At 41.2% G+C, this 24,112-nt stretch overlaps 1 long non-coding RNA gene across 1 annotated transcript in view; it reads right to left on the bottom strand.

Annotated features, from left to right (window-relative positions):
- Nucleotides 1–6,398, bottom strand: part of LOC309356515 — a 325,551-nt gene extending 319,153 nt beyond the window's left edge. Inside the window, exon 1 of the long non-coding RNA XR_014162827.1 lies at nucleotides 6,207–6,398. This is a non-coding gene — a long non-coding RNA (uncharacterized lncRNA). The remainder of the gene's footprint in view (nucleotides 1–6,206) is intronic.
- Nucleotides 6,399–24,112: the final 17,714 nt, after the last annotated feature.

Here is a 24,112-nt window from a genome sequence, read left to right as displayed (position 1 = left end):
TTTAAAATTGTAACCCTGATGCTTAAGCACCCATTCTGTGATGGGTGTGGAGGGGAGCGTTTAAAAATGGTCAAAACGTTGTACAGATAATTGACAATCACTCTCTAATGTATGACAAAAGAAACCATTCACGACTCAAATTAACCTTAATAATTGGCCTAGGTTTGGATTGTTGTTAAGATGCTAAGTGCAAAAAGAGAGAGAGGGAAGCTCATGTTTTTGCCATGTTTCTTTATAAACAGCACCTTAACAATGGCCTCAATCAAAATTTGGCTAGCAACCAATATCGTACAGCACAAAATTACTGTCATTTGATTACGTGAAGAGCTTAATAAGAATTACATAATTTTATTTATTCATTCATTCAGTCCGTCAGTCATCAATACATATTTGAGTAATTGTTATGCAAGGTGTGAGCAAACATGTTCAGTTGTGAGGTGTTGCCTCCTGCTCCCAAAAGAGAGAAAGAGAAAGAGAAAGGAAGGGAGGGAGGGAGGGAGGGAGGGAGGGAGGGAGGGAGGGAGGGAGGGAGGAAGGAAGGAAGGAAGGAAGGAAGGAAGGAAGGAAGGAAGGAAGGAAGAAGAGAGGGACACTTTCTCTCTTTGCTCTGTCTAAAATGATAGTAAACAATTAAAGAGATCCATTTTGAGGAACTAGGTAAGTTCTTTTAGGTGAAAGTCCCTCAAAGATAATTAAATTATGCATTGCATACTTGAATGAATAAGTGAATGGTTGTTTTGTCAATCTGTTTTCCCCACAGAAAAGAGATGCTCTGTCCTGCGTTTCTGTAAGAGGCAATAGTGACAGTCCTTGTGTTTTCTCCCCCATGACAAAGGCGCTGGAGAGATATCACCCAAGCTTTCCTTGCCAGGCAAAGTTAGGTTCCTTATTAATTTCAACAGATTTTTAGCTCCCAGTGTATTCAGCATACCCTTAGCTGTATCCTGTCAGGATGTGACATAACATTTTATAATGCGATGGTACATGTTATATAATGCTTTAAATTAAAAAGAAAAGAAGAAATCAAGACATTTCTTTCAAAGAAGCACTAAGTAGCTAATGTGAATATTTGGGGTAATTGGCTCTCCAAAGAGAGAGGGATCATTATTTCAGGTTCCCTAGTGAGTGTTAATTAGTCTTATTGCCTCCTTGTTTAACAAAAGAGGATGTTGCTAGTACCGCTATATCTATAATGACACATATGGCTTTTGCAACCTAGGTATTTTAAAGTAACATGACTGACAGCCAGGTAATTCTTTTCACAACAGAGCATGCTTACAAGAGTCAGTTGCCTTTGTAAGGGTAGCTTCACACATGACGACATTCCAACACTCAAGTTAGTCACTTCTGCGTAGGAATCTGCATCCTTCGCCATCCTGCATCATCGTGTTTGATACTGATCCTTCATGCATGTAAATTTGCTGCAGTGGAAAAATGCAGCAAATCATATGGTCCTGACTCACTTACGTGCAGCAAAGTTCAAGTGCACATTTATTTGTGTGTGTGTGTGTGTGTATTGCTGGAGGAGACTCTTGAGAGTCCCATGGACTGCAAGAAGAACAAACCTCTCCATTCTTAAGGAAATCAGCCCTGAATGCTCACTGGAAGGACAGATCCTGAAGCTGAGGCTCCAATACTTTGGCCACCACATGAGAAGAGAAGACTCCCTGGAAAAGACCCTGATGTTGGGAAAGATGGAGGGCACAAGGAGAAGGGGATGACAGAGGACGAGATGGTTGGATAGTATTCTCGAAGCTACCAGCATGAGTTTGACCAAACTGCAGGAGGCAGTGGAAGACAGGAGTGCCTGGTGTGCCCTGGTCCATGGGGTCACGAAGAGTCAGACACAACTAAACAACAACAACAAAGGAAAAGCAGGACATTCTGGGATCAGATCAGAATCTGGGACGGCTTCTGTAAATCTGGGACTGTCCCTGGAAGTCCCAGAGTCTGCTTTATACCGCTGACTTCATACTACCCACCAGTTTTGGAGGATTGCAAATTTAAACAAATAAAGGATGTGATTTGGTAAAAGACTTTAAAAAAAAACTGGTATAGATTTTGGTTATATTACAAGTTAAAGATGTTCGTAAACATTAATTTAAAAATACTGGTTCTGATGCCATGAGATTAGACCGTGATGAACATGTCCTTTCAGACAAGCTGACTATGTAAACAAACCACTACTACTACTACTACTACTAACATCAAGTGCATGTTGTAAAGCAGGGACTGTTACATTTTGGCTTGAGGCCTCAAATGTTGGAAGTGGCCCAGCTTCTTCAGTCCTCTGAGATGGCCTGGTTGGCCCATGCAATCTCTTGGTGTTTCAGGCTGATCTGTACTATACAACACGATTTGCAGAATCTGAGACACGCTGTATCACATACCCTTCCTTCTATCTCTAGTAGCACTCAGAGTGTTAATTTGTTTGCTTTAAAATGCAAGTCCCCTTTGGCATTGCACAGTTTCTTCACAACTACATATGCACAACATATGGTGCTGCACAGATATACAGCATGTAGATTATTCATATTGAATTGTACAGAACCACGTGTTGATAATGAGCCTTTTCTAAGTCATGGGGCTCTTGGTGAAGGAATGTGGAAATGTGCCTCTCTCTCTCTGCATTATTCCCCCCCACACACACATTATCCCCCCCCCTTCTGACAATACTGATCCGTTGCCTCAGGCACTGTGAAAATCATACCATAATATTAACTGACAATTGCATGTGTATTTATACTGATATCCTGATATTAGCATGTTGTTAAAAACAGAAAAACCTGGCAATACAATATGCAGCTAAATACATTTCTTCCTGATAGGAACAAATAAAATAGGCAGCAAGAGATGTCACCCACACGATGCAGCAGCAGACTTTGTGAATAGCTGAGCGGCTTCAGAAAGCACAGAAAAGAATTGTGTGGACATGGCTTAATTTGAGCTTCTCAGGACTTCTCAGTTCTGGACTCTTTGAGATTATTTAGGGGTCCATTTTCAATGTCTGGGACATGCGATGAAATAATAATCTGCCTCTGAGCACATAAAGAGTGCATTTCCTCCCCAGCTAAATATATTTAATCAGCCCCTACACTTCTGGGAGCCGAGCTTACTGGTTAAGGAGTAAGATTTCTATGCAGGCTTGAGGCCTAGTACCTTTTGTGGATGCATCAAAGAAAGACAGATAGACCCCATGCACACACATCAGTCTGTAGAGGACAAGATGATCTACACAGTGAAGGATTCCATGCATTGAATACCTTGGTCAGGGACTCTTAAAACTCAAAATATGGACTGATAGTATGGTTGTTATATTAAGAGATATATTTTAGAGTTCTTCCCTTCACAGTTACAAGCAGACTGCTGTTTTTCCTTCTGGAATTCTCTGTAAGTCTTGGGGTGGAATAGTCTATGCTTAGGCCGGAGAATTCTGGAATTCTGGTCTGGGCTGAGAGCTAGATCTGTCATCGACATTACAACCATGGACAGCTCACAGAAGAGATGGCATTGGTGTACCTTTCCAATAGCTCTGTTCCCATGACTCTATGCCTCGAAAAAATTCAACAAAATACAGGATTCCTTTTTCCAAAAAAAATCTTTGCCTATGTTGTAACTGCTAGTATATAACAAGGCTTTATCATTTCATATTTTCCAGATTACTTGTCAGGCCATACTTCTCAGATTACCCAGACATTTCACATTTAGAGGCATTTGGGAAAGGTCTAAAACCTGAAGAACTCTCTTTGGTCACCACGCCCACTTGCCACATTTTAAAATAGCATTCTCCCAACATCTTTCCAAAAGGCAAAACTGGAACCAAATAGTAGGATTCTTCAGAACCCCACCTTCCATGTGTATCCTCAACATGTGAAGGAGAGACCAGAGCCATTCCCGCCCCTGATATCTGTAGCCCATACCCTGAAATGCCCACACATTGAGAGCATCGTCAAAGAGGACCTGCACATATGCAGCTATATTAAGGCAGGGCAATGCAATGCCATTTTCATTTTTTAAAAACAGTAATAACAATATCCTGTTCTCCCCTCCTTTCTTTAGCACCTCTTCAAAATTAAGAGATTTCCCCCTAACATCAGGAGAAAAATAAAAATACAAAAAATAGTTTAGCCATACTTAACTGAGATAACTATTACCATGCAATTAATACTGGGAAGAGGGGCAGGTTTGTTTGCTTTTGTATAAATAATGATTTCATGTAACAGTTTGTGAATGTAAAAATGGTGCCTATCAACAAATTAGTGGTTTGTAGTACCAGCAACACAGACCTCTTGTCCTGTTTACTCTCTCATATTGCCCATATTAAACATCATGGGGGGGCAAAGGTTTTGTAGTTTTTACATTTCCTTGCCTTTTCCCAACCTTAATGGAGATTTTTGACCTTGACATGCAATTAATGAAAAATAGCTAAATATATGTAGGGGGAAAGTCTTTCAAGGACTGAATTTTCACAGTTGCTAAAAGCTCATGCCATATTTGGATTTCAATGTATCTTTACCCTAATCTGAAATATCTTTAGCCAGAAATATGTCTTCTTGTGTTCAGCTAGAGTTACTTTTCTGTTAAGGCTGAAATCCTATCCACTTTCTTGGGAATAAGCTCAATATAACTCAACATGGCTTACTTCTGGGTTGGCATGCATAGAATTTCAGTGTTGGTGTCCTAAGGATTGTAGCTTTTCTTCCTTAAAGAGGTATTTGCATCATTTCCTGCTCAGCCATCAACACCAGTGCTTTCTTTATATATTTCCCCCCTTTTTTTGTTGATCTTCACATTACAAATTAAAAGGTGCTAGTAAATCTGAAGTCCTACCATGCCTTTCTTGTCAAGCAGTTGCTCAGTAGCTTTAAACCTCTCGTGCCTGCATTATTTATGGTGTTTAATACAATCCCTTGGCTGTGCTTAAGGAACATGTCTTCGTTTTGCGTTTGCGCTGGGTTTTCATGCGAGTACTGCCCTGGGTGTTTGAAAAAGATATTGTATCTCTGCAACAGACTGACATTTACTACTGCTAGTAGGACTCTAAAATACACCATTTTGCTTTAACGATATCAACTGGCCCTCTTCATAAAACCTGATTTCTGTGTTAGCTTTAAATTGATTAGCAATCTTCTAAATTAGCAGGGCACACTCAGCTATTTTGGCTTATTGAGAGATTTCAGTGCAGGCTTTTTGTCCAATTTTTTTCAAGTACTCTGATATTACTAACTGGGATTTCAAGGAAAAGTTCATCAACTTTAAAGTTTCTTGTTACGGAATTCAAGCTGATATTTTTCTTTATGAACCCAATTCCTAAGTCTTTAGTAGGTATACTTGCTTTTTTTGCCACAGAGCAGTCCAGATAGGTGCTTTTGGTTTTTTTATTAAGCACACAGCAAGAGTGAGTCGGCCCCATGAGCTGGAACTGCCCTTCCCACCCCACCCCTCTCTGCAGCTGTTTCAAGCACTGAAGAGGCACACCACCACGGGGTCTATGAAATGGCTTGCTTCCTCAGCAGTAATTGCTGCAGCAAAAATAGCAAGTAATGTTATGCCTGCTCGAGAAGTTCTCTCCTATGTGCTCATTTTACTTCTCCTCACTGCAGCCTTTAAATACAGTTTTACTTCAATCAATAACTTTTAGCTGACAAAAACAATTTTCTAAATGCTGTTGTACTATGTAGAATTTGTTATACAGCTGTAATTCAACTTGTCATGTTGTCCAGTGAAAGATATTCCCAGAAGGCAATCCACCAGTTTCAGTCACTGTCACTGGAGCTTAAGCAACAACATGGCATTTGAGAAAGTGGGACTTGCTATCATCTCCTCATCAGCTGGGGGTGATTCCACCCCCCTCCACATGTCACCTTAGGTGGTAGAGTCAATGTAAACCTTTGTAACTATTTCTAAATGAGAGGCATGGGAAATGGAAGATGGGGCAACATTAAATTGTCCATGAGCAGAAGATATTGCCCTTGCTATTATTATCCCCGCTGGTTAAAACAAAACAAAACATAAACTTTTAATAAAACAGGCCCTTCTATATATAGACAAAAGGCCAGCAGACCAAAAGGCCAGCAAGACCAATCCTGGACAGCAATAGCTTTGCCACTGTGATTCATGCACTTGTCACCTCAAGACTGGACATTCTATGTCTAATGCATTCTGTGTGAGGCGGCTCTTAAGGCCGGCCCAGAAGTTGCAGCTACAGTCAAACGTCGGTTGTCGAGCGTAATCCGTTCCAGAAGACCGTTCGACTTCTGAAATGTTCAACAACTGAAAACTGAAAGCAGAAGCCTCAATACAATAGGGAAACTCAAAACGGAAGCCGCGTAGCACGTTTGGCTTCCAAAAATCGTTTGAAAACCAGATCAGTTACTTCCAGGTTTTTGGCGTTCAGAAGCCGAAACGTTCCAAAACAGAGGCAAGCATTTCTGAATACTGATGGCCATATCTATTTATTTACTCATATTTATACAGGGAATTATATGTGCCATTGCATCATCATTCCATAAGCTGCAAATACTGTAGCAATATTGGTGGAATTGACACACATATAAAAACGCTTCTGAAAGCGTTTTTAAAACATGCATTGAATTTTTCATAAGGCTCACCATGCCATCTTTTATCACATTGTATATTGCAATTAAAACACAATTTGTAGCTGTATAGCAGAGTCCATTGTATCAGTTCTGTGCCAGACCTTTACCTATTTGTAAAGATATTGAGCACTAACTAGTAGCATGAGAGACTAATCTTTTTAATCAATTCTAAGATTAGTGATCTTGAGAGCAGCATACCTCCTTCACTTATTGGGCCTATCTCCTAGCTTTCGGAGGTGGCTTTCATATCCAAATCAGATTTGTCTTTGCTAGTATGCCTTCTCTATTTTACTTTTAAACTGGTTTAGCAGTTTACAATAAACCTTATTGTTAGGCTCTAGACCAAATTTTATTCAGTTTCATGCTATAACATCACAAATTGCATTTCAGTCTGCTGTAACCTTCACAACAGGTTGCAGTGAGGTGGATTTGAGAGTGTGAATTCTGATTATCTTCCACAATTAATAGTCGCAGAGCAAGTACTTCCACGTTTAGCAGACCTTGATCATGTGGATACATTTTCTTTTCAAAAACTGGGGAAATTCAGTGATTAAAAAGCAATGTTTTAAGATCAGCGTTTAGTCATATTGGCTCAAGCTCCACAAATCTGGGAAACTGAAAGGTGAGGCTGATGACTTAACAGATGTGCCCTGTGAGCAGCAATGATGTCAGAATAAAAATACATTGCTGGCAATATGTCTTTGACATGAAGCAGCTGCAGCCTGATCCTGTCACCTTTATTCTTACTATCAAGCAGAACCACAACAATTGCACATTGGCCATTCCGTAACCAATGAGGTTAATCCGACGTGTGATTATTGCTAATTGAAAAGTGCTATGAGAGGCAAGTGAGTGCCTAGGCACATAGCCTGCTTATGGGCTTCCCATCGTCATTTGGTAGGTCATTGTCAGAACTGGATGCTGGACTAGATGGGTCATTGGCCTGATTCAGCAAACTTTTCTTGTGTTCCTATGTAGTATTAGTAGTAACAACAACAACAACAACAACAATTTATTATTTATACCCCTGCCCATCTGGCTGGGTTTCCCCAGCCACTCTGGGCAGCTTCCAACAGAATATTAAAATACAATAGTCTATTAAACATTAAAAGCTCCCCTAAACAGGGCTGCCTTCAGATGACTTCTAAAAGTCTAGACATTGTTTTTCTCTTTGACATCTGGTGGGAGGGCATTCCGCAGGGAGATGCCACTACCAAGAAGGCCCTCTGCCTGGTTCCCTGTAACTTGGCTTCTCGCAGCTGCCAGAAGGCCCTCGGCATTGGATCTTAGTGTCTGGGCAGAATGATGGGGGTGGAGACGCTCCTTCAGGTACACTGGACCGAGGCCACTCGGAAACGTACTGGGAGCCAGTGTAGGTCTTTCAAGACTGGTGTTATATGGTCTCGGTGGCGGCCGCTCCCAGTCACCAATCTAGCTGCTGCATTCTGGATTAGTTGTTGTTTCCTGGTCACCTTCAAGGTAGCCCCACGCAGAGCGCATTGCACTGTTGCTGGGCTGTTGAAGGTAGTTTCTGTATAAATAAAGGAACAGGAAAAGGCCTTGGTTACCTGGTATTTAAATATAAGCACACACCTTCCTCCAGTCAAACGTCCTGGGATTTCCCTCCCACCCAAGATTAAGCCAGTCTCGGAGCAGGGGAGTTTTCACCCTACCCTTGAAATGTCAGAATCCTCCAAAATTGGTGGGTATGAAGTCAGCGGTATAAAGCAGACTCTCCAAGTGCCCCTATTTTCCAGGGACAGTCCCAGATTTACAGAAGCCGTCCCAGATTCTGGTCTGATCCCAGAATCTCCTGCTTTTCCTTTGTTGTTGTTGTTTAGTTGTTTAGTTGTGTCCGACTCTTCGTGACCCCATGGACCAGAGCACACCAGGCACTCCTGTCTTCCACTGCCTCTTGCAGTTTGGTCAAACTCATGCTGGTAGCTTCGAGAACACTGTCCAACAATCTTGTCCTCTGTCATCCCCTTCTCCTTGTGCCCTCCATCTTTCCCAACATCAGGGTCTTTTCCAGGGAGTCTTCTCTTCTCATGAGGTGGCCAAAGTATTGGAGCCTCAGCTTCAGGATCTGTCCATCCAATGAGCACTCAGGGCTTAAGAATGGATAGGTTTGATCTTCTTGCAGTCCATGGGACACTCAAGAGTCTCTTCCAGCACCATAATTCAAAAGCATCAATTCTTCGGCGATCAGCCTTCTTTATGGTCCAGCTCTCACTTCCATACATCACTACTGGGAAAACCATAGCTTTAACAATACGGGCCTTTGTTGGCAAGGTGATGTCTCTACTTTTTAAGGTGCTGTCTAGGTTGGTCATTGCTTTTCTCCCAAGAAGCAAGTGTCTTTTAATTTCGTGACTGCTGTCACCATCTGCAGTGATCATGGTGCTTTTCCTTTGGACTTCTCTATTTTCATCGGAGAAATGTTGATGTTGGAGAGTATACAAATGCATCGGAGAAATGTTGGAGGGTATACAAATGCAGTAGGGCCTAATAAGCAGAGCCCTGCTCCACTCTCACCAACTGAGTTCAGGGGCCTTGTTGAGTTCTTTTTATGCTACATTCACTAAGAACTTTGCCCACAAGGAAGGCTAAACTAATAAAATGCAATGATAAAATATTTCCGCATCTGTTTGAAATGCACTGTGTGCTAATGATATCCTTATATGACGTTTGAATAACCAGCCTTTATAAGTTGATGATAATTCCCCCCCCCCTTTCTTTTGTTATAATGAAGGTTTTAAGGCTATGTTTGGCTTCCTAGCATTCACTAAACGCTATAAAATGAAAGACCAGCCAACCTGTTTAAGAGTCATTAAAAGAATGTAATTGCTGTTTTTTCTTTCTTCCTTCCTTTTTCGAAACTTTGGCAGATTCATCAAAATCACCATCTGCATAAACATAGCTACTGTATCTGACTCTCCATAGCAGATGAAACATGAAATTAAGTTCCACCTTTGCAAATGGAGCATGCATCTCCGCTGAAATTAACATGGCAACTCCATGGGCGCATCTGCTCTCCCCGCATCTTTTAAAGGGATTTTCTGAGTTAAAGTAGCTTTACATTTCAGCTTCATTTTTAAACATGAAAAACATGATGATCCATCATCTTTAAATCTGTGCATTTTCCACCTTACAAAGAGTCCAATCCTTTACTCATTTATATCAATGCCAAATCTCCCATTCATTCTATCCTCCTGCCCACTTCTATCAGAAGGCTAAGTCCTAGTTGATGTGAAAATGAGAATATTCAGGCTTGTCCTTTTGTCACTTTCCAGAGAGGTAATATTTATTTAATATATTGATACCCTGCTTTTTAGAAAGAGAGAACCTTTATTTATAGAACTTGTTGATTTTGCTGTCTAAGGTTTCCAGTACGCCGTGTTCTGTACTGGTAAGTGCAGGGCATGTTCTATCTATGCTTGGCACCATGTTCGGGATTTTTAAACACATATCCCAGGACCTTTTAAAGAAAATTGTTGCTTTTCAGTTATCAGACATGGTTCACTGCCATAAATCATGGCTGCTCTACTTAATTCAGTAGCATCATCAGTGTCTACAAGACTTATTGAAGTGAATGGAGTGTTCATTGCACTGTGACTTGGTAGCTTGCATCTGGTTTGAACCTATTTACAGGCAATACTTGAATCAGTTGTATCTGACAAGTCAGAATCGATGAATTAAAAATATTCAGCTCTTATGGGAAATAAGAAAATAGAATTATCAAGTACATTTATGTTTTTCCCAGTTCGGTAATGGATTGAGGATAAATGCTTACAATTTGTATTCATAAAGTTCTCTTTACCACTTTAGTAGGCTATCTTCCTCGGTCTATCATTTGTTTGATAAATTTTAGATGCCACTGCTGTTTTAATTACATCAGCATAAAGATTCTTAATTGAACTTGTGGGAAGCTAGCAATTTGCATGACCCATAATTTCTTAAGCTGCCAAGCATTTGGCACGTCAATCAATAGGATATGATTATTTGAAGCTGATCATAAATTACTTAAGTATTGATTGTGTTGCCAAATCCTCAACAGAGCACTGCATTACAGCTGACGTCAGATAGCTGGCAAGGAAAGGGAAGATATACATGCTTCTTTATGGGGCTATCTACATATGATGAATTGAATAATAACACATGATAATAAAAATAAAAACATAATTTATCTCCATATATTTTGTTGTCACTGCCATTTTACATGCTTGCATGGCATTCGACAAAATGATTACTTTTTCAATAGCCATAAGTATAGCCATATGTAAGTCCAGTCAATAGCCTAGCAGAAATGTGCTTGCTGTTTGGCCAAGGGCAATGGACTACACAAAGATTTTATGGTACAATGGGAGTATGCAACTGAGGCTGTCTCTGTTCACAGGATTAGCAATGCGGCCTATTCCTAAAATATCCTGGGTAAAGGATTGCTCCCATATGGAGCCACAGAATCTCCCTCAGGTCTCCAGCAACCATGAATATAGGAAACTGCCTTATACTGAATTAGTATAAGGATCTCTGTATGAGTCAGGTCCATCTACACCATGGGTAGGCAAACTAAGGCCTGGGGGCCGGATCCAGCCCAATCGCCTTCTAAATCCAGCCCACAGATGGTCCAGGAATCAGCGTGTTTTTACATGAGTAGAACGTGCCCTTTTATTTAAAAATTCATCTCTGGGTTATTTGTGGGACATAGGAATTCGTTCATTTTTTAATTTCAAAATATAGTCTGGCCCCCCACAAGGTCTGAGGGACAGTGGACCGGCCTCCTGCTGAAAAAGTTTGCTGACCCCTGATCTACACTGACCAACAGCTGCTCTCCAGGTTTTTCAGATGCTTGTATGTCTAAGCACTACATGGAGATCCTGGGGGAAGTACCTGGGACCTTCTACATGCAAACAGGATGCTCTACCTATGGCTCATCTCCTCTGGAATGCTAACTTGAATCCTCAGAATAAATAGGCCATGGAGGGAGGCTCATGCCTTCCCTTGGAACAGGGGTTGGGAAGACAATTCCGCTCCCTTTATAATATATTGCTGCTGGGACAAGGATGCATGAGTTGATGATGAGGGACATTTTTGGTTCGTTCTTTGGCAAAATAATGTATAAGCACTGTGGGCATCTTCTCCTACAGTATCTGAAGGTACAATCTGAAGGTATGCTCACATCAGCAGCTTAAAACACAGCGAGGTCATTTACCTCACAATGCATTTCAAGCTACATTTGTATCACGTTTTTCACATCAAATGGGATGGTAATGTTTTCAGCTGACACGCATGATTTTTTGGTTTTCCTGCCCCTGCAACTCTTATTCGTGAATCTGTTATCCCATGTATGCACACTCATCTGTGCTTTCACAATGACTGCCTCAAATGATCACTTTACCGCTTAATCCACATTCAGATTTCTAGTTGAATTGAAGCTGGTTTGAGGGGGGTGGGGAATGCATCAAACAACAGTATTTTAACAGCAAAAATAGACGCCACGTGGCCATCTCAGAAAGATTTTAAGAGGGGAGCAAGAAAATTTACTCAAATTTCTCAGACTGACCTCCCTTCTTCAGGCAATTTCTTTTTGCATGGTGGAAATAATGGCATGGGACTAGTAAGCAGAGAGCATAATAAGGAAATAAAAGCTAAAGTGGGAATGCTATATTTTTTTCCTGTGTCAACTACCTGATCAGGTTGCCGGAAGTTGATATCACTTAACCTTCACATATGAGAGGCAGAAAGTGTGCTATTCCAAATTGGTCAGTTTTACACAGAAGCACACAGAACGTGCCACCCAGAGCTTTTTAAATGTGTTTTGAATGTACCCCCTACTGCATGTTTTCCATTTTGGTAGAAAACAATCAAAAGGTTATAATTGTCATTTGGTTTGCAACAAAATTTTTTTGCTTGCTTGGCATTGGTCTTCCCCAGCCTGGGGCTCTCCAGGCACTTTGGGGTACAGTTCCTATCATCCCCAGTTCCCATTAGCCCCATGGTGACTGTGGCCAATGAGAGTTCTAGTCCAGAGCATCTAGAGGGTACCGAGTTGATGATTTATATATTTTGAAATCTGATTTAAAAGGAGAGTGAATTAAGCAAATGTTGTTGTTTTAAAAAAGAGTCCTCTTTTAACAAAGCTAATACTCCTTCAGAATGATAAGCTAACATTAAATTGAAGAAGAAAATAATAAATAATGCCATTTCAAATTTATTGGCTCTTTTGCATATCATCCAAAGTTAACACCCCCTATTTACCGCAGAGCAGAGCATTTCATAGCTGTTCTCCCATTGCTGTTGTGTGTTGGTTTTTTTGGGGGGGGGGATAAAAGTAACTTCAGGCACTTTGAACACAGAAGTTGTATTTTCAAAAGTTTTCGCTCCTTAGCCAAATTTATTGCATTTTTAAATATGTGTGTGTGTGTGTGCTACAGATATAAGCAGAATTTAGTGTATTTTTAATAGGGTTAGTACATTTTATTCAATTGTGAAACATATTTCCTGATAATTACTATAGACAGTGAAATATTTTAGTATATTTTTATAGGGTCAGTGCTTTTTATAGTATGATAAACCATATTTCCTGATAATTACCAGAGAGAAAGAGAGAGAGAAATAATTTATATTTTTATAAGGTTAGTACATTTTTATCACTGAACTTTTTTTTTTTTTTTGGCAGAGCAAATATTTTAATTCTTTTTTCTCCCCACCCACATTCTTTTATTTATTTATTTAGCTTGCTTTTCATAGTGGTCTAATTTATCCCCCAGTAAGTACCCTTTTGTGATTTACATATCTGAAAGATGCCGACTTTCTGCACTTCTTTCCCATCATTTGCACTGGTTAGCTTTTGCATAACTGTATGTGTTGCTAATTTTGAAAGGCACACAAAACCTCTGTGAGACACTGTCGAAGTTAATGACACCGTTAAAATGATGATAGACTGATTTAACGGGAGAGATACATTTCGTTATGCCTTTTCCGATGGAATGTAACATTTTATGCACCTTAAAAAACAGAGCCAATCAGGGGCAATTCTTGCCATCGCCAATGCATGTACAGTACAATATCTGTTAGGCATTGCTAGGTAATGTATGTTCATGTGGTGTATGTTCTTACAGACAACCCATTAAATAGTGTTTGTTAACCTTTAATTCAGATGTCAGCAATAAGATAATATGATGTAAAACACAAGTCAATGGAGGGTCATAAAGCTCTTTCTACTACCGTTTTTATTAGCCTGTTATTCAATGCTGAATGCAGCTACACCCCGAAGCAAGTCTTGAATAAAGTATGGTGTCAATATATTATGATACAAACTCAACCTGTAAAATCAATGACAAGGATTATGTCGGCTGCTATCACCTACTAAAATATAGATACTCTCTTGGAATGGATTCAAAACATGCTGAAACTCATCACTGGGTCTTTAATTTAGCCCATTAGTCATGAAGGACACTTGTGTGAGTTCCGGACATGGACCTTACATTCATGGGAGCATTAAACAAAAAGGAAAGCATAATTGCTGCAAGATAATTAAATACAATACCCTCCTGAAAATGTAATCGGACCTGGAAAAGTGCCCCCATTCACTGTCTCATTGATCCGTCTTTAATCTATGGCTTTTTGGAGAGAGAAAATTACAGCAGTACTAAAGATGTTTGAAATGTTTCTAAATCACAGTAATAACATTCCATAAAGAGCTACAATACTGGGTGGGAGCTGTACCAGCCTTTATGTAGATCAGATGCGGCAATTTCATAATCAGGGACATGACTATTGTCCACAAGCTATCATATCCTCCTACAGTGAAAGAGAACACTTGTTTTAAACCTCCTATTTGAATAATGTAGTGGAACTATAGGGCATGATTCATCCAAAAGTAAACATTGTAAAGCCACATTGATTTCAGTGGAAGTCTTAAGTACGTACTTACATTTCCTCCAGTGCAATCAAACCACTTGAATTTAAAATGGTGTAACTTGAGCTGGATTATGTCAGTAGGCTTTCAGATCCAGTGTTTTTATTTGCTGAGAGTCCATCCTGATGCCTCACGGAGGCCATAAATGTACAGTACTCATTTACTTATCATGTTTGCCCGCCATGCTACCTGTTCCTCTTAGTCCATAAGCCAACATGGCCAAATATTTATCACATTTATATCCCACCTTTCCTGCAAGGAGCTCAAGATGACGTATATGGTTCCTCCATCCATTTTAACCTCACAAGAACTCTGTGAGGCTGAGAGGCAGTAACTAGCCCCAGAGCAAACTAGCCTTTGGCTGATTAACATTCTATGGCCTTTGAAATGTGTTTGAGGGATAGGGGTTATTGGTGTGTTTGTATTTTTGCTTTATTAATAAATAATTTTATTTATACCCCGTACAGTATTTATGCAGTACAGTATTTTATTTATAATAATAATTTTATTTATACCCCACCCTCCCCAGCCAAGACCAGGCTCAGGGCGGCTAAAACCAGGTATAAAAACAATTTATTAAAATACAACATAAAAACAATATTAAAGTACAACATTAAAATGCAGCCTCATTTCAGTAGAAACTCAAATCAAAAACTTTTGGGGGATGACAACGTCAAATCTTCACCAAGGCCAACTATCCAGACTGGTCCTATGTGGGCCAGAAAAAAGCCAGGGAAGTCCCCAAATAGGAGTTCCATCACAGAAGAAGAAAGGGAAAAGGAAAGAGGGGGAGGGGATCAAGTTGATTCCAAGCCAAAGACTTGTATTTTGTGTTCTCCTTTTGTATTTTTATGTTGTGAACTGCCCTGTTATCTTCTGATGAAAGATGGTATAGAAATTTAATATATGAATATATGCAATTAAATAAACAGGCCATGTTTGGGGGAATGATGAGAGTTTGACAACATCTGGCGCGGTGCTGCAGGTTGGCCAATTCTGCTCTGGTGCATTATGCTTAAGGGGTCTGGAGTACGAAGCCTTGAAGGCAGTTCCTGGGTCAGTAAAACAGCCGAGCATTTATTGGGTCATTTCTTGGGTCATTTAAATCTGTCTGTTGAGTGTGAATTACAATTAGATTATTGTAACAAGCTAAGAAATGTTCACTAGATAGACAGAATGTTGACCTGTCTGCTGTACTTAACACAAAATCTGAATAACTCAGACATGCAGAAGATAAATAATATTTGGGGCCTTCAGCTGAAAGAGTGAAGCCTCCACTTCTTTTGATGTTGGTTCGTCACTGATAATTAGGAATGTGAGATTATGTACCATCACTTATTCTGGTAAATAATGTCATCTCCTCCAATTAAGATCAACCGCACACACCTCTTCAATTGCATTATTAGAATTGTTGTCAAGTTCTGAAGAAGCTATAATTAACTAGTCATCGTAATTACCACTAGTTTCCAAAATGAGCACATTAAATAATTTATGCAAGGATTTTTTTAAAAAAAAGTTTTAACGCTCACAAGACTGTATGAAATAAAACTTTGGTGCAGAAGTAGCAACACAGCAACAGTGGAGGTCATCAGCAAAAGTACGCCAAGTGCAATCCTAGGCATGTTTGCTCAGAAATCCCATTGTATTAAGCAGCCTGAGACTTCCATACTTTGCACACATTGAGAGCGGTAAAAGATGGGCTACTGTAATTTGCTCTATGCAGGGCTTCCCTTGGGTCTGGTTCAGAAGCTCCAGCTGGTGCAGAATATAGCAACCAGATGGCTGATGGGAGCTTCAAGTTGAGAACATATAACACCATCGCTTAAATATCTGCACTGGCTACCCATCTACTACTCAGCCAGCTTCAAGGTCCTTGTATTACTTTATAGAGCCCAGAACAACTTAGGTCCAATATACCTTAGGGCAGTGTTTCCCAACCTTGTGCCTCCAGCTGTTTTTGGACTACAATTCCCATCATCCCTTGCCACTGGTCTTGCTAGTCAGGGATGATGGGAGTTGTAGTTCAAAAACAGCTGGAGGCACAAGGTTGGGAAACACTGCCTTAGGGACTGTCTGAATCCTTATACAGTATCCCAGTTTGATTGCCGATATCATCTGCAGGAGTATCACTGGTCATTTCCTGAGTTGGTGAGGTTCATTTGACAACTAGAAACTAAGCCTTTCTTTAGTGATATTGGCCCACTGTTGTGGAAAACTACCACTGTATGATCTTATTATGAGAGCCAGTGTGGTGTAGTGGTTAAGAGCGATGGACTTGTAATCTGGGGAACCGGGTTCGCGTCTCTGCTCCTCCACATGCAGCTGCTGGGTGACCTTGGGCCAGTCACACTTCTTTGAAGTCTCTCAGCCCCACTCACCTCACAGAGTGTTTGTTGTGGGGGAGGAAGGGAAAGGAGATTGTTAGCTGCTTTGAGACTCCTTCAGGTAGTGATAAAGCGGGATATCAAATCCAAACTACTACTCTTCTTCTTCTTCTTCTTCTTCTTCTTCTTCTTCTTCTTCTTCTTCTTCTTCTTCTTCCTACATTTGTTCATAGGGTTCCCCCCATCTCAAAGTGACTAACAAAATATTAAAATACAGAAAAAGTTATCAAACGTTCAAAATCCAAAATACAGAATCAAATGTGTAGGAATAATAAATGTATATGACCCACTGCACTAAAAGATGAACACTAAAACCAGAATCGTATCACATTGTGATCAAATTAGGGGCGCCTCCCAATGATCTGTTTATCGAGCATTCGTCCTGTTTCTCACTTGCACAAAGCTTCTACAGAGGTTAGACTATATCTGGGCTTTACGGAGCATTTGCTCTTCTTGGTTTGCAGGTAAGTTACGCAGCAGTGAGCATTTTTCCTACATTCTTCCTGATTCACTTGTGGGTGTTTGTACATCTTTCCATTATTCATTCATTCATCCCTTGGTGTTTCGTGTACTTCCCCAACACTTTCCTAACTGCAAACAATCAGTTCTATTTCAAAGTGGGTTTTTTGCGCTAGGGTGACAGAGCAATTTAATCCAGTTTAATTGTGGAAACCTAAATTTGCCTGTATGTGCTTGTGGAATCCCTTCCACAAAATAATTACATCCTGGGTGTGCCCTAAAATAGAGGAAAAAATATTGTCCAATAAGGTAAAGCTTTTTAAAATTGTTATCTTTACTAAGAATGATTTACCCATATTTTGCAGTCAGCTTCCAGTTCAATGAAGTACTTACTCATGTGTTTATCTTTACATGTTTGAATAATGCCCTTTACACCAGTGGAATTACATATATGTTTAAGTGTCTTAGACTTCTGAGGCCACATTCTTTTCCTTCCCTGCTATTTTTGTTGCTAAAGATTATTTCTATGAAACCTTAAGCTTCTTCCGTACAGACCTGTCATTCCCGTTACCCTTAATTAATGTAATATGTGCTCTTTGAAAGAAGAATAGACCCTGTAGCTATAAATTGCGACTTTTGAAAGAAAAAGTCACATCCTTTTTGAGTTTCTGGCTCAGCTAGCTGCAACCTAATTTCTGTTAGCGATTGTGGCAGATAGAAATCAAAACCGAGAACAGCAAATACTGAAAAATGTAAAGAAGCTTTTGGCTGAAAATTTACCTTTAGATAAACCATCATTTAATGTAGAGATACATTCCTATTAAAATGGCATCCTTTATCCAATTGTATGGCTCCAATATGAGCTACTCGAGTTCTTTAGATTGTCACTTGAATCCAGTTGTTTTTATACAAGCATATGACCTCCACAGCACAAAAGGCGTCTTTGTTTATTTCCATGGTCTATGAGAAAATCCGTTGTTTCCATTCAAATGAGTAGGCTGGCAGGAGTGCTCAGCATGTACACTAGATAATATGGAGATCTTTAACTGTATACAGTCATACGTCGGGTTACAGACACTTCAGGTTGCGATTTTTTGGGTTGTGGACCGCCGAAACCCAGAAGTACCGGAACAGGTTACTTCCGGGTTTCGGCGGTCACGCTTTGCGCATACACAGAAGCGCTGAATAGCAACCCGCGCGTGCGCAGACACGCCGCTGTGGATTGTGGACGCTGCAGGTTGCGGACATGCATCCCGCATGGATCACGTTTGCAACCTGAGCTTCCACTGTAATTTTGCTCGTATGGCAAGTAGGTTGGGGTAAGAGGATCTCTGGTTTCCCTTATCCTCAGGTGTTGCACCTTCAGAAAACTGCACCTCCTGAGAAGTAGTTGGAAGACTCTTTGGCCTGGATTGCGAGGTGGGAGAGATATAGTCAGGGCTTCCTGCTAGTCTATTTTATATCTAATTTAACATTCAGCCTAATGCAGGGATGGCTAATCTCTGAGCTATATATGTTGTATTTGACTACTACTGTGTAATCTCCTCTGTGAAGCCATGATGCTGAACATTTTTTGTGCCCCCTAAATTGTTTTACTAAGTGTTCCCAAAGATCCCCCACACCATGATACCAAAAGGATTTTATCTGCCCATCAGAAGGTCCGTGGTTCGATTTCCCACGACGGGGTGAGCTCCTGTTGTTCGGTCCCAGCTCCTGCCAACCTAGCAGTTCTAAAGCAAGTCAAAATGCAAGTAGATAAATAGGTACTGCTCCGGCGGAAAGGTAAACGGTGTTTCCGTGCACTGCTCTGGTTCGCCAGAAGCGGCTTAGTCATGCTGGCCACATGACCCAGAAGCTGTCTGCGGTAAAATGCTGGCTCCCTCGGCCTTTAGAGAAAGATGAGCGCCACAATCCCAGAGTCGTCCGTGACTGGACCTAACGGTCAGGGGTCCCTTTACTTTTACCCTAGGTTAGATTGCTGCAACGTGTTATATGTGGGGCCACCTCCGAAGACAGCTCAGAATCTTCAACTGGTGCAGAATTCAGCAGCCAGGTTTCTCACCAGGGCAGGACAATTGGAGTATATAACGCCAATCCTGGCCCAACATCACTGGCTGAAAATTAGTTTCCAGGCCCAATTCAGAGTGCTGGTTTTTACCTATAAAGCCTGAAACCGCTCAGGCCCGCAATACTTCAAGGACTGCTTCTCCCCATATGAACCAACCCGGACCCTGCGATGAACATCTTAGACCCTTCTTCATGTGCTTTCTCTATGAGAGGCTTGAGGGTGGCAACACCAGAATGGCCCTTTTATGCCATTGCTCCTTGTTTGCCAAATGCTCTCCCCAGAGAGGCTGGCATGTCTTTATGTACCAGAAAAAAACACATTCCTTTTCTCTCAGACCTTTGGCTAATTAAGCAATCTATGGTCGTTTATACTATGTGTGGTGGTGGGTTATTGCTTTGTTTGTTAAAAGGTAAAGGTAAAGGTACCCCTGCCCGTACGGGCCAGTCTTGCCAGACTCTGGGGTTGTGCGCCCATCTCTCTCAAGAGGCCAGGGGCCAGCGCTGTCCGAAGACACTTCCGGGTCACGTGGCCAGCGTGACATCGCTGCTCTGGCGAGCCAGAGCTGCACACGGAAACGCCGTTTACCTTCCCGCTAGGAAGCGGTCCCTATTTATCTACTTGCACCCGAGGGTGCTTTCGAACTGCTAGGTTGGCAGGCGCTGGGACCGAACAACGGGAGCGCACCCCGCCACGGGGATTCGAACCGCCGACCTTTCGATCGGCAAGCCCTAGGCGCTGAGGCTTTAACCCACAGCGCCACCCGCGTCCCTGCTTTGTTTGTTATTATGATATATATTTTTGTGTTTTATACTGTAAAGTGCCCTGTGATCTCTAGATGAAGGGCAGTAGACTCAGGGCTTTTTTCACCCAGAACTCACTGGAACTCAGGTGGGCGCCACTGCCATTGTAAGCAGAAAAAGAGGTGCAGGAACTCCCACCTTTTTTTTTAAGGACAACCCTAAGTCATTGAGCTTCTTTCAGGATGACACCAAAGTTGTTGGGCTTTTTTTAGAGAGTGCCAAAGTTGTTTTTTAGGGAGCCATTGAACACACGCACCACGTACCACATAGTTTCCAGAGTGTTCCAGCTGACAAAAAGAGAAAAAAAGGGGAGGCGTTCATGGTGAGTTCCAGCACCTCTTTTTCTAAAAATATAGCACTGAGTATAGTAAGTAACTAAGTAAGTAAGTAAGTAAGTAAATAAATAAATAAATAAAAGTATATTTATATATCATACTCCTCAATTTAAGCAGGACATCCCAATTTTACAGAGCCTAGTTTGTTGTATTTGTGCTCTTGGTCACATCTTATATTTGTCCTTTTTGGATTTCATTTTATTGATACCAGCTGAACCCTACTCTATTTTTTTAAGATCACGGTGGCTTCTTAACGTATCTTCTAAAATATTTACAGTTCCTCCCGAGTTTTTGTCGCCTGCAATTTATGTTAGAAGGAAGGGCATTAACTGTACATTCTGTATTTCCATGCTAAACAGCTTAATCAGCAAACAAATATGAGCAAAGGGGCAATAATTCAGTGTAGCTGAAAAGATAAATGCTTTATTTCACCTATCAATGGCTTGCGGAACCACTTCTCAAAATGCAATATACAGAAGTAAAAAAAAGAAGAAGAAGCTGGGAATTTTTGCTAGTAAAGCTTTTATGTTTCTGAGAATGCTCATAAATGTCAATAGTAAAATAGAAATTGGCATGGACAATGCATTATTGCAATGAATCTTTCCCTGGAATTGTGAAACAAAAATACATGGGACTAATTCTGGATCTGAGCACTACCTAGAGCTAGTGCAGGGACTGAGCCCAGTCAACGCCCCCCCCCCCGCCCCCTGCCCCCACCTGAGCAACCAGGTTTGGAGAAAAATGCCACACACTACTTTGGAAGTATTGGGGCAGGGTCATTTGTGTCCATGGACCAGAGAGCGCCACCTGTCCAAATTTCAGAGGTCATTATCTTAAAGAGTGGTGGATTTAGCTGGCTATTACCCTGTAAATTTAAAGGTGAGTGGGGAAGTCATCTGTAGAGAAGGTCCATGCACTTTCTGAAATGCAACTCTGAAGCAAGGAAGTGTGGAACAGTTAGGGTTAATTCACAAGTTTATATCATCCTGGCTGCAATGCCTAATGATCTGCTTTGTGGCTAATGCTGCTGAGCTTTAAAAATTAGCAAACTCTTAAGTACAAAAAATGCCACCAACAAGAACGGAATTTGCATGATAACAAATCTGCTCACCTGATTTATAATTTGTCTCATACAACCAGTGCTTTTTTTCTTTAAAAAAATGTACTCTCATTTTCCTACTCATATTGAAATACTGCCCTTCAATGAGGCCAAACTTAGATTCACAAAATGTTTAGGGGTTTGCATTTCCCCAGGAAAAAAGCACTACATACAATCAAGTGATTGTGAGATAGCTGTAGCTATCTGATTTAAAACTAGGTTGTGCAAACAGTATTTTGTTCTATACAAATCTTGGTAAACGTCCAGTATGCATCAAGAATAGGACTTACCTGCACTCACAAATGAAATTCATTCACATGAATGCAGATGAACAGAAAGATATTGAATATTAATAAAAATGTATTTTACTATGTTCAAGCTTAAGCCAGCCCTTTGTTACAAAGGACACTAAATGTTTGATGTATTTCTTGAAAGAGTCTCCCACAGACTAGAAGATCACTATGAATTTAGACTACAAATTTGAGTGTCTTTTTCACCACAGATGCGCACAATGTGGTCTTTTCAGACTTTTTTAAATTTTTTGCATTTTTGCTCTGTTTTAAAAATGCATGTTTAACATTCAAGTCAATGGACCAAATAAGCCCATTTCCCCACCCAAATGAGATGAAAGCAATCTGAAGGTATATAAGGCCTAAATTATTCCTCTAGTCCTAAAGTACTGTACTGTGGAATTTTTGTTTTGTTCCACACCAGGTGCATCAATTTGTGAAATCTGTATTTCTGACTCTTCCATTAGTTTTATAAAGATGACAGTTAGTAATTGCTATTTTATACTGCAAAATATAAAATTATATTTTATAATTTGGGGGCCCTTCCCCTCTAGGGAGGAGAATATGACTGTCTGACCTAGAGGTGGGACTGCATGAACATTTAAGAGTGAAAAGGAAGAGGTCTGGTTACAGCACCAAGCAGTAGTATCTCTGTTGGGCTGTGCAAGCCTTTTGTCGGTTATATCACCACAGGATGACACTGTATGCAAAGGCAGGAGAAGCGCCATGACTTAGGGGCACAGCGCATACTTAGCCTGCAAAAGGTTGCAGGTTCAATTCTTGGCAACTCCAAGTAGGGTTAGGAGGGTCTGAAACCATGGAGAGCTGCTGCCAGTCTGTGTAGGCAATACTGAGACAGATGGGCAATTGGTCTGACTCATTATACGGCTACTTCTTATGTTCCTATGGTTTCCCTTCCTTTGCTCTGGCCTCCTCATCACTGTAATGGCGAAAGAAGATCTGCTTAAAACAGGAGTTGTGTAACACGACTGCACATAAAATTCAACGAGTTTATTTTTCCTAGGTATTTGAATACCAGCACTTTGTGCGGGCTTTCAGGGGCAAAGGACTAACAAAAGGCTTTTAAAAATAAAAATAATTTAATAAAAGACTGGTGATTTAAAAAGTGTATCCACACCACTGGCGTAGCGTGGGTTCAGGCCCGTCTTACCCATAGAGGCTAGTGGTGCAGGGCACTGGGGCGGCAAGTTCTGGAGGGTGCCAGGCAATAATCTGGGGAACACTGAACGAGCGCGCTGAGTGAGCGAGGGCGCTTGCGTCGCTCCTGCCGTGTGTCAGCTCGGTTTTTTCATTTTAGTCTGCAGGTGCCGAATTCTGCGCGGCGCCAGAAGGCTAAAAGGGAAACAACCGAGCCAATGCTTGGTGGGGGCGGCACACGCGCCCTTGCTCGGCGCAGGCCCTCTCGGTGTACTGCCTGCTGTGGCCACTGTGGCAAAAAGCGGCCAGCTGAGCTGGGAGGCGCCGCATCCAGCCTTCGCTTCTTTCCTGCCAGAGGAGCCGCCCTCCAGCTGCTGCCTGCCTTCTCCAGCCCTAAAAAAAGGCCGGATAGGTTTAAGACGGCCCTTCGTGGGTTGCCAGTGCCCAGGGCCCCACAATGGAGGTTGTTCGGAGGGAAACAGACGAAATACACATGTATATTCAGCTGCCTAGCAGTGCCCGCATCACCCAGAGATAAGAAAAGAGTAGTTCTGTGTTGTCTGGAAAGGTCACTTCCTGGTTCATATGGAGAGGTTGTTTTCAACAGAGCCCAGCAACAGAACTGCACGGCTTCATTGAGGCCGCACCAGGTGCTGAACCTTTGTGTCCCGAACAATTTTGCATTCAGGGCAACTGCCCCTATGTCCCTCCCCATGCCAAGACACTGACCCACACTGTGCAAGCACTACTCTGAATTAACAATGGTGTGGTTGCATGTGCTTTACTGATTTGAATGCAGTTACATTACTCTGGGGCAAAGAATCTGCAAACAATCCAGTGAGGTCAGATTACACCTAATCAAATCTGCCTTATTCAACAAACAGAATGCAATCAAACCATACTTTCACTGGAAACAACACTACTGTATATCGTGACAAATAAATCCCACACCTAGATAGCACATTAATATTACTGTATGCCTAGGTAGGTAGTGCATTA

The sequence above is a fragment of the Podarcis melisellensis genome (assembly GCF_964234715.1).
Source record: "Podarcis melisellensis genome assembly, chromosome: 1".
Taxonomy (NCBI): Eukaryota; Metazoa; Chordata; class Lepidosauria; order Squamata; family Lacertidae; genus Podarcis; species Podarcis melisellensis.
Note: the sequence above shows the minus strand (reverse complement) of the source record. Positions and strands in the feature narration are given on the sequence as shown.